Below are 9013 nucleotides of genomic sequence, written 5' to 3' on the forward strand. Positions count from 1 at the left end.
TGGTTTTCCAAGTCTTGTCTCAGTTTTCTGCCTATCAATAATTATTAGCTTGCATGTAGTGTTAGATTTTTGTGGGATCGGCACCTGACAACTTGCCCGTACGACTGTTTGTGGTACAGAGCCAAAGCAATCTGGGTCTTGAGTGAAGGCCCTTTCCTTAAGATTAGTTCTGCTCAGAAACTTGCAGTGCTGCTATGAAATGTTGCATAAATTAAGGGAATACATGTCTTTTCAACTCTTCCTTGTTTTCCCTATTTCATTTCTCACTCTCCATGTCACAGGGCAACACGCTGTGAGGCACTTAGATGCAAGATTGTGGTAATCTGTAGCATGTGATGATCTCTCATAAAGGTAGAGTCCCGATACAGACAAACCAACCCTCTGTATTGTCACGCGATCCTGCGATGGCCTGTCCTGTAGTGCCTTCTCTAGTCAAGCAAGCAGGAGAGGACTGGCAATTCATCTTTTCATGGTGCTAGAGAGCTGGAAGAGTTTGGTGTTGCAGCTCCCCAGAGTTTGTGATGCCATTGCCATGACGTTGGCTGAAATCGCTGCCAGGCTAAGCGCTGCGTTGGGAGCAAGGTTGGGGCAGCCCGGTGGCAGGGGCTCTGCTTTGATGCGCTCTGCGGCACGGGATGTGCCAAGACACGGTGCAGAAACCTTCATGTATCCAAGAGTATTTGGAGATGACAGGGCCTTCCCTGTCCTTGAGGAAACAACAAGGCAGGAGGGCACCTGTGACAATATTGTCCTCCCTTTCCCTATCTTTGTGGGGAGTCAAAAACCAGCTTTCGTGGTATTCCTCCCATTTATCAAGCCAGTGCCCCATTTCCACTCCGCCGCTCCTGCCAGGTCTCGGTGAGTGGCAGGCAGGGCTATTATCGCAGGCAGCTCCCAGGTGCGCTGCTTTCGGCTTCAGTGGCAAGTGCTGTGATCTCCTATTTAAGTTTTGCTCTCCACTGGAGTGTGAATTAGCCCTGTGAGAGGAGCCGCCCCTGACGGTACCCGGGCAGGGATGCTGTAGCGGGCGGTACAGCTGGGGTTACCCTGCTTTCCCACTCTTTCCCATGTGCTGCACAGAAACAGCTGCACACTTTTTGGATGGGCTCGTTGAGAGTTGGTAGCCATGGTGGTTCAGCAATGGTGGGTGGTAAGACCCTTACTTTGGCTTCTAAGTCATGAAGGGAGACTGCTTGACACTGGGAGAAATAAAGTGAGTGTGGTTTGGTGAAATAAAACCTGCTTGCTGGCAGAGTTATTTTGAAGGTGGGGTTTGGTGTTTTTTTTCCTTTTTTTTTTTTAAAGAAAAAAAACCTCCTTGTAACTTTGATCACGATGAATTACACAGTCTGCTTGATCCAGGAAATATCAAATGTATATAATCCTGTAGCACTGATTCAATATTTAAGTAGCTGTAAATGCAGAATTATACGGTTGCATGTAATCCTTTCTTTGGTCTTTCTGTCTTTCTCTGACAGGCAGATCCAATAACATACTGTGGCAATCCCAAAGCACATGGCACAGATGCTATCTATCGTGGCAAATAGCATCAGGTTTGAAACATCCCTCTTCGGAAGAAAAAGCCTCTTCCTCGCATGTTGGATTGGCGTTTTCACGAGAAAAGCCTGCCTGGCCCCCTCCTGCCTGGCTGCTCGTGGCTGAGGACTTGGTTTTCTGTAAGAGAAACCCCCCACGGGGACCCTCGGGGGCTCAGTTTGATGCTTCGGGAGCGGGGAGGGACTGCCTGGTGGCAAGGACTTCCAGCGCAGCTTGTGGTGGCATGTTGGTAGCAAAATGCTCAAATACTGTGAGTTGGGACATATCTCCATATCAGAGGGTTGGGTTAGAATTCAAGGGTTGGAGTTCATAATACTTAGATCTGCAATATGTTTCTATTTACTTGCATTAATTTTTTTTAATTGGTTTTTGTTTTTTTAGACTTGTTTATTTCCAGTTGTTCTGCCCTAACCATTGTGGTTAGAAACCTTTTTAAAACTTAAATTAAGATTTTGCCCATACCATGGTATCCTAACTTTTGGGACTTTAAGAACACCTCCATCTCCTGAGATCCAAAATAAAGTTATGAAAGAGGGCACCAGGATTTGTTTAAATGCAAGTGACATAGATTTGAAATAGAAGAACCAGTGAATAGAGTTGATACAGTAAATCTTGCATCTAGCAATTACTTCAAAATAGCCACGTGTCCTCTCTCTTTAGAATAAATGTGTTATCTGCTGAAGACCAGTTCTTGCAATAGGACTGATTTGGGCCGGGCAGTTGCCTTTACCCAACCCAACCAAATCGGTTGCATTGTGGTTTTGGATGCAGAGAGGCCAAATTAAAAGCCCCAGGTCGGAGGCAGGTAGTCAGGAGCAGGGACAGGACCTGGACATGGGCTGCTCATCCCATTTTATTCCTAGATCTCAGGTCTTGAGAGCACATGGGAGATGGGGATGGCCTTTGGGATGAAGGACCAGTCAGCTGCCCCTCTCCTTCATCCCCATCGCTTCGGCCCTTGAGCTTTACCAGCCGATGGTGCCCTCGGAGGAGCAGGTTGGGTATAATTACACCAGGTTGATATAGCCCAGAAGTCAACGCATTCGGCAAGAATAAGGGCTGCTGCCTGTGTCCGCCTGTGCGGCCCCAGTGAGTTATTGACAAACACCGCGTCCACACTTTTACTTTTCTGTCCTTTCCTTTCCGTCTCGGCTTTCGGCTCCTCCGGCTCCCACATCCTGCGAGGCTGCACTTCACACACAGCAGCAGGAGCATCAAAGAGGAGATCCTGAATAAAAACACTGCTTTATGACATGTCTTCAAAGTGCCTTTTTAAAAGTTCAAAGGACGCGAGGAAAGGAGGGGATCAAAATCAAAGGAAGATTGGGGGGAGGGAAATTAAAGCCTCAGAGGAACTTTATGGCATGTTTTCTGTAACACTTTCAATGCCAAAATCAGAAGGGTTCCCAGCACCAGCTCTTCTCTTTCTGTCAAACTCCTCGTTTACTTGCAGTGGTTTCAGTGCAGCTCAGCAGCTCCCAATAGCTTCTGCCCTGCATGCAGGTACGGGACACCCACATTTTCACTTTCAGTGACGAATTTTGTGTAAGACCAAAAATTCCTGTTCTGTTGCCTCCAGGCCAAGGGAGAGACACTTGTTCTGTACCAGCTGGGAAGTCCGGGGGCTGACAGAAGAGCTGTTCCACTCTTGGGGAAGGACAGCAATGAGACATGATGTCCATATGCGTGTCTACTGCTCTTTCAGCAGGTTTGAGGTGATTTCTTCTTTTCTTCTCCCAGTGCTTGCCTCTGACAAACTGCAGCTCCTGGACAAGGAGTTGAATTGCCATCTTTGGAAACCTCCTAGGGAACTGGGCTCAACTTTAATGAAAAGCTTTTTTTTTTTTCCCCCCCTTTTTCTTCCAGAAAGGCATCTCCTACTGTCTTCTACTGCAGGGCCAAATTATTTAGTCCGTGTTTGGGAGATTTTCATTACTGGAAAGGGACTTTTCCTCCTGAGCAAAGGTTGTGGGTCTGACTCTAAGCAAGAAAAGAGAAGCAAAGCACAGACCTCTGTATGGACACCCCAGGTACCACCTAGGGAGTCTGCTTTACTTATAAAGACAGGGAAGAAACCCAAAGAAATGACATGTATACTTCTTAATATTCAATTAGCTCTCATAGTTTGATTGTTTTCCTGCTTCTCTCTGCCTGTTTTTAAACAGTACAGAAAAAAAGTGATGTACGAGGCAAGGGAAAGAAGCCAGGCTATTTTTGACCCAGGATCAAACCCTTTTTACTGATGGGCACATGCCCACTGAGGTGACCTGGAATCACTTCACTGCTGTGGGGAGCAGAGAGTGGCCCAGGACTGAAGCTAAAAAGGGCAGGGATATACATTGCTGAACAGCTTTGCCAGGCTGTGCTACAGTTTTGGAAGCTTTCAGGCTTGTGTGTTTAAATGGAAGTGGAAAGACCAAGAAGAAAAATGAATTATATGAGAAAAAAAGTGGATATTGGGTGTGTGTGTGTGTGTGTGTGAAAGGCTCATGCTCAGAGGAGCTGTGGAGAGTTTCCTCAGGCTTCCTTGAACTGCAGAGGAGCAGCCTGTGGATCCGTCCTGTTGCTAACCACATTTAAACCATCGGCCAACAAATGCCTTTCCTCCATAGGGGTGGTAGTGTTTCCTCATCCGACTGCTTGTCCAGAGTTCACAGAGTCAACATGTGTGGTGTTCCTGCAGCAACACTCAGTCCTCGTCCTGCCCAGGTAAGCTCACCTAAACGAAGCACTTTCCCAGATGCTTTCTAGGGCTGCTGCTCTGAGTAAGTCAGAAAACTGGTGCTGGACACCCTTCTCGTTAATTCATTCTCCTGTTTTTTAGTACACTGAACTATGCACCTTGTGCTGTGCACTCTGGTTTAGGCAGTCATCCAAAAATAGTCAACACTGGTGCGTATATGGGAGATAAAATTCAGTGTGTGCTGTACTGTTGTGGAGGTCTCAAACTGTGATGTGTGGGTGGTGGTCTGGAGAACAGCTAATGCAAAGAAACAAATTAAATTACTTGTCTTTCACCCAGAGAGGTCCCAGTTTCACTAAATATCACTGAAAAGGGCACCTCAAGGTGAAATTCAGTAGGTGTTTAATATACCTCAGCAAACAGGTAGAATTTACAGTTTTATTCATTGGTAACTACAAGGGGGAATTTAAGGCATGTGGAGTAACTAATCAGATTGGAACTTGCTTTAGAGACTGGGGCCGAGACCTGTAAGGTTTGTTTACAAGAGGGGATTTGCATCTAAGTGAGATCCTTTAATATAAGCTCTTTATATTAATTGGTTTGAAGCAGGCATGTCTCAATGAACAGATGGCTTTATTTCCCTCACAGTCATCGAGGCCACGTGGGAGGATTTCCTTTTCAAATACACCGTCAGCAGTGGGGACAGGCGCACAAAGTCGTGTCTTGTGCCGAGCCAGGGCTGGGGCACGGTGGGACCGTCCTGGCACTGCCTGGTGGGCAGCGTGGGGGAAGGAGCCCCATGTGCTTACCAACCCAATGGCTGCTTTCTCAGCATCCCATAATAGCACGCACGTTAAAGGATGTGACAGTGTTTAGGAGGTTATTAATGGCTTCCCACGGGAACCAGGAGCCTAGCAATTTCCATCCACCTCACCCAGGGTCCAGAAATAGAAAGGGGCTCTTCTGTATTCCCCCACGTCTTGCTCAGCCGCAGGTCCACCGACAGTAACTGTGGGAAAAGCTCATGGTGCTCGGACGTGTTTTCCCTGCTGGGGGGAAAAGCAGTGAGTCAGCAGAGCTAAAGACGTCTGTCCATGATGTCAGTGCTTCCTCCTGACTCCTTGACACCCAGCTCCGCTCTGCTGTCGCAGCTGGCGAAACCTTACGTGAGGCATTTGGGTCGTAGGACAGAGCCATTTGGAGGCAGTAATGAAGAGTTGGTGCTCAATGGCAGCACAGTGGGGCTTTCAGAAATTAGAAGGTAGATGAGGCGTTGATTGGATAGACTTAAAATGGTTGGATAATACTCTATAGTGTTTTCCAGAGCTGAGGGGAGAGACTCGCCAGCATCCTACAAACAGAGGTTTGGAGCCTTCGGAGTCATTTGAACCCTGCTTTGCAGAGGCAAGGGGACAACATCCGAAACGCGTCGTGCATCCCCTCTGCGGGAAAGGACACGATCATTTTGAGTAAGGGAATTTCTTGGCTCTGATGTGTGGAGTTTTCACGCTCCTCTAAGCTTAAAAAGCTGGAGCAGCCCAGGTTGAGCCGTGCACATCACGCAGCCGTGCTGTGCTCAGCTCCGGGGTCCCTGTCCCCTCAGCCTGGAGCAGGCTCGTACCCCTCGGCAGGGCTTGCTGCGCCAGTCTCGGGCTGCGAGGGGAAAATAAAGCTTCCATATAAGCAAACAAAACATGACTTTGTCCTTCGAGCCCAGCAAGGACAAACTGTTGCCAAAGTACCAACCTCGGTACCTCTTAAATCATTCGCACTTGTTCCGGTTTTGGGCACGTCGAGCTTAACGGGTATGGGACACTTCGTAGTGTTTGGGTTGAGTGGGAGAGGAGGACTCAGCTGTGGGGAAGAGGCTTTGATGTCCACGGCTGCTCTTGGGCTGCTGCATGCCAGGGTGGCAGCTCAGGCTCTGCAGCCATGTGGGCAGTGTGGGCTGACATCCCTGCCAGCACTTGCCTGCACCCCAGAGGACAAATTCTCATGTATTGTAGAAAACTGCAAGACTGCACCCTGCAGCACGGCATGGCATGCTGCAGGGGGGCAACCGGCGGTGCCACGTGGTGCCGTACCCACTGCTTGCCCCAGTGTTGCCGCAGCAATGCTTTCACCAAAACCTGCTTTTCTGCACCTGCTTTCAGTCGCACCGCCCTCAGCATCGTCTGGAGCAGCCGGCGCAGGATTGCCCGCTGGGACATGCGCATTTGCCTCCAAAGTGTTCGTATCGTTTGAGCTCACAGGGCATAAAGCCTGGCATCGCGTCAGCATTTCAGCCTTTGCTCACCGTGACGCTAGACGAGCAGCGCTTGCCTGGCTGAAGTGGCAGAGGGTGGGAAGCCCCTGATGGGCCAGCAAGGTGCTGCAGGGTGCAGGCAGGGGATGGTGAACTTTATTAGGTGCAACTTCTTCCAGGGGTAACCTGCACTCCCTGGGCCATCAGGAGCAGCCTGGTTTGCACTGCTGTGATGCACCATGCCTACCGGCACGGTTTGCCACCAAGCCACTGGGTTTCCACCCGTGGGCATTGCTTTTCTTTTGGCAACTCCTCCCAAACCTGCGGCGAGCGTGGTGCGTGCCAGCCCCCCCGGTAGGTGCTGGCGTGGGGCCACGCGCCGGCTCGGGGATGGCAGGGGGGGAAACACATCCGAGCGGGCAGCACCTCTCCCAGCCCTGCGTTTCCCCGCGGTCTCCTCATCCTGCTCCTTGGGGTGAGAGGGCCGTGGCCAACGGTGATGGTGTTGTGCCCAGAAGCAGCACTGCGGTTGCTGGCATTTCCTTGCAGTTTGCTGGTAGAGTGTATATAATTCCATTAAGTAGAGATTTTAGATGTTTTGGGTTTTTTTTCCCTTTTCCCTGTCTGAAAATCCGTGGCTGTCAGTGTAAATTCCCATGTGCCAGCTCTCCCTGTTGCAGGTGGGCTGCAGCGTGGCCTCTGTCTCAGGTCTGTGTGGGTTTTTATTTTATTTTATTTTTGTGAGTGTTGCTAAGAGATGATTCCCCATGGAAGCTGCTAGACCTACACAGATGCAAAACTGGTGTGAAAGGGAGGGGAGACTCCCTGAAACCCAAACGGCAAGCATCGCAAATGAAAATCTGATCGGGAATCCTCAGCCACTTATACACAGGCAGTTGCAAGAAAAACAGTGCTGTGCACAGGGCATTGCTATTTCTCGGTGAAGATCACGGTGCGCAGCACCTCCTGGCATGGCCGCTTATTTGAAATGTCCTTTTGTAATGAAACTGTTTTTCTGTGCTTTTCTTAGGCTGCAAATGGTTATGCAAATTCCTAAATATTTTCCTACTTCCTTTTTCAGATGTCTAACATTATGTATTATTTTCTGATACTTACCTAACCTGGGAAATCTGTTTTCCATCTCATTTCAGCCAAGGTTTTCTTTTTAACCAGTCCTTCCCAGTATTTTCCTTTAACACTTTTGGTTTGCTGAGTGAACTTTGCAATGCGAGGATAAATGAAAGTGAAAATGTATTGCTTGTCACATACTTGCTGTTTAGAGAGGTTCCCCCCCCCCCTTTGGATTTGAAGAGAGAGATATAAATCATTGATTTAAAAACAGGGTAATTTAACAAGATTATAGGAGAGAGAAAATCCACTTCCTACCCAAAGTAACAGTCTCTTAGCTTTCTCCACCTACACAAGCCATATGCATCCTCTGAGCTGCCTGAGATCCTCTTTTGTGTTTTTCTGGCAAGACTGTGGTATAATAATTAAAGTCCATATGCGAAGCTTTCTCTGTGGAGCCCACGGTGGGTCTTTTAATTACTTTGTAATTGGTCGGAGTTACCATCCCTCAGCCCCCAGCCTGCTCTGCTGTGTTTGAAAAGTCCCAGACCTGAAGGGATGTTAAAAGCTCAAAATCCCAGCTTGGAGAGATGTGTTCAAGGGTTGCCTTTTCTTGCCATCTCCGTTTTTAATAAACACGAGCAAACTGTGCTTTTCTTTGCCAGGAGCGAAGCCCTGGGATGGGCAGAGCAGCGGGATGCTGCGCTGCATCTGTGCAGGGGGGCAGCAGGATGCTGTGTCCAAAGGGCTCCACACCGGTGCAGAGGGATGGAGAAGAGGGATGGTGAAGGGAGCGCTGGTCCCTGGCTGGAATTGCTGGTTTCCAGTTGCAGGGAGCCTTTGTGCTGACCCCCGGGGAGAGTGGGGGATAGCAGAGCTCCTTGCTTGGAACACTGGAAAGCCTAAAACTCAGGCATCGTTCAGGCTTGGTCACATCATCCAAATTTACTTTGTCCTTGCAGCGACGGTCCCCCTTCTCCCAAGGGGTGAAGTGGCGATAACTCCCAGGTGTTACCAGCGCGGGAGGCAGAGGTTGTGTAAGTGCAGGCTCACGTTTCTGGTGGCCACGTGCTGAGAGTCCTAGAAACAGGTACAGTAACAGTTGTCAGCAGTACTGCCGCATCCGAGCAGATATTGCATGAGATACTGTCAAATTAATATATATCCCGTTCTTGTTATTCCCATTCTTGTTGGGAGTCGGGACTCTCACCAGGCGCGGGGGCTAGAATCAACAGATAGTTTTAATAAATGTAGCAAATCACACATAATTATTTGACTCTGGGAGCTGGAACTCAAAAACCAGTTCTTGTAAAACAAACGTAGGTGTCACTTTGGCTGTCAGTTTAGCAGTAACATGTCACAGAAGAAAGTGTCTTGGAGCCTGTCGAACTCTGACTCGTGGGACAGGGTTCCAGTAATGAATTTTCAATGAATCAATTTTCTAATTATATCAAATTATT

General features: G+C 48.7%; 1 long non-coding RNA gene across 1 annotated transcript in view; it reads left to right on the forward strand.

Moving 5' to 3' along the window:
* Positions 1-9013, forward strand: part of LOC138682366 (uncharacterized) — a 56581-nt gene that overhangs the window by 26923 nt on the left and 20645 nt on the right. Inside the window, exons 2-5 of the long non-coding RNA XR_011322463.1 lie at positions 1479-1807; positions 3424-3587; positions 4170-4266; positions 8516-8643. This is a non-coding gene — a long non-coding RNA (uncharacterized lncRNA). The remainder of the gene's footprint in view (positions 1-1478; positions 1808-3423; positions 3588-4169; positions 4267-8515; positions 8644-9013) is intronic.

Source organism: Haliaeetus albicilla, chromosome 27 (assembly GCF_947461875.1).
Source record: "Haliaeetus albicilla chromosome 27, bHalAlb1.1, whole genome shotgun sequence".
NCBI classification, from domain to species: Eukaryota; Metazoa; Chordata; class Aves; order Accipitriformes; family Accipitridae; genus Haliaeetus; species Haliaeetus albicilla.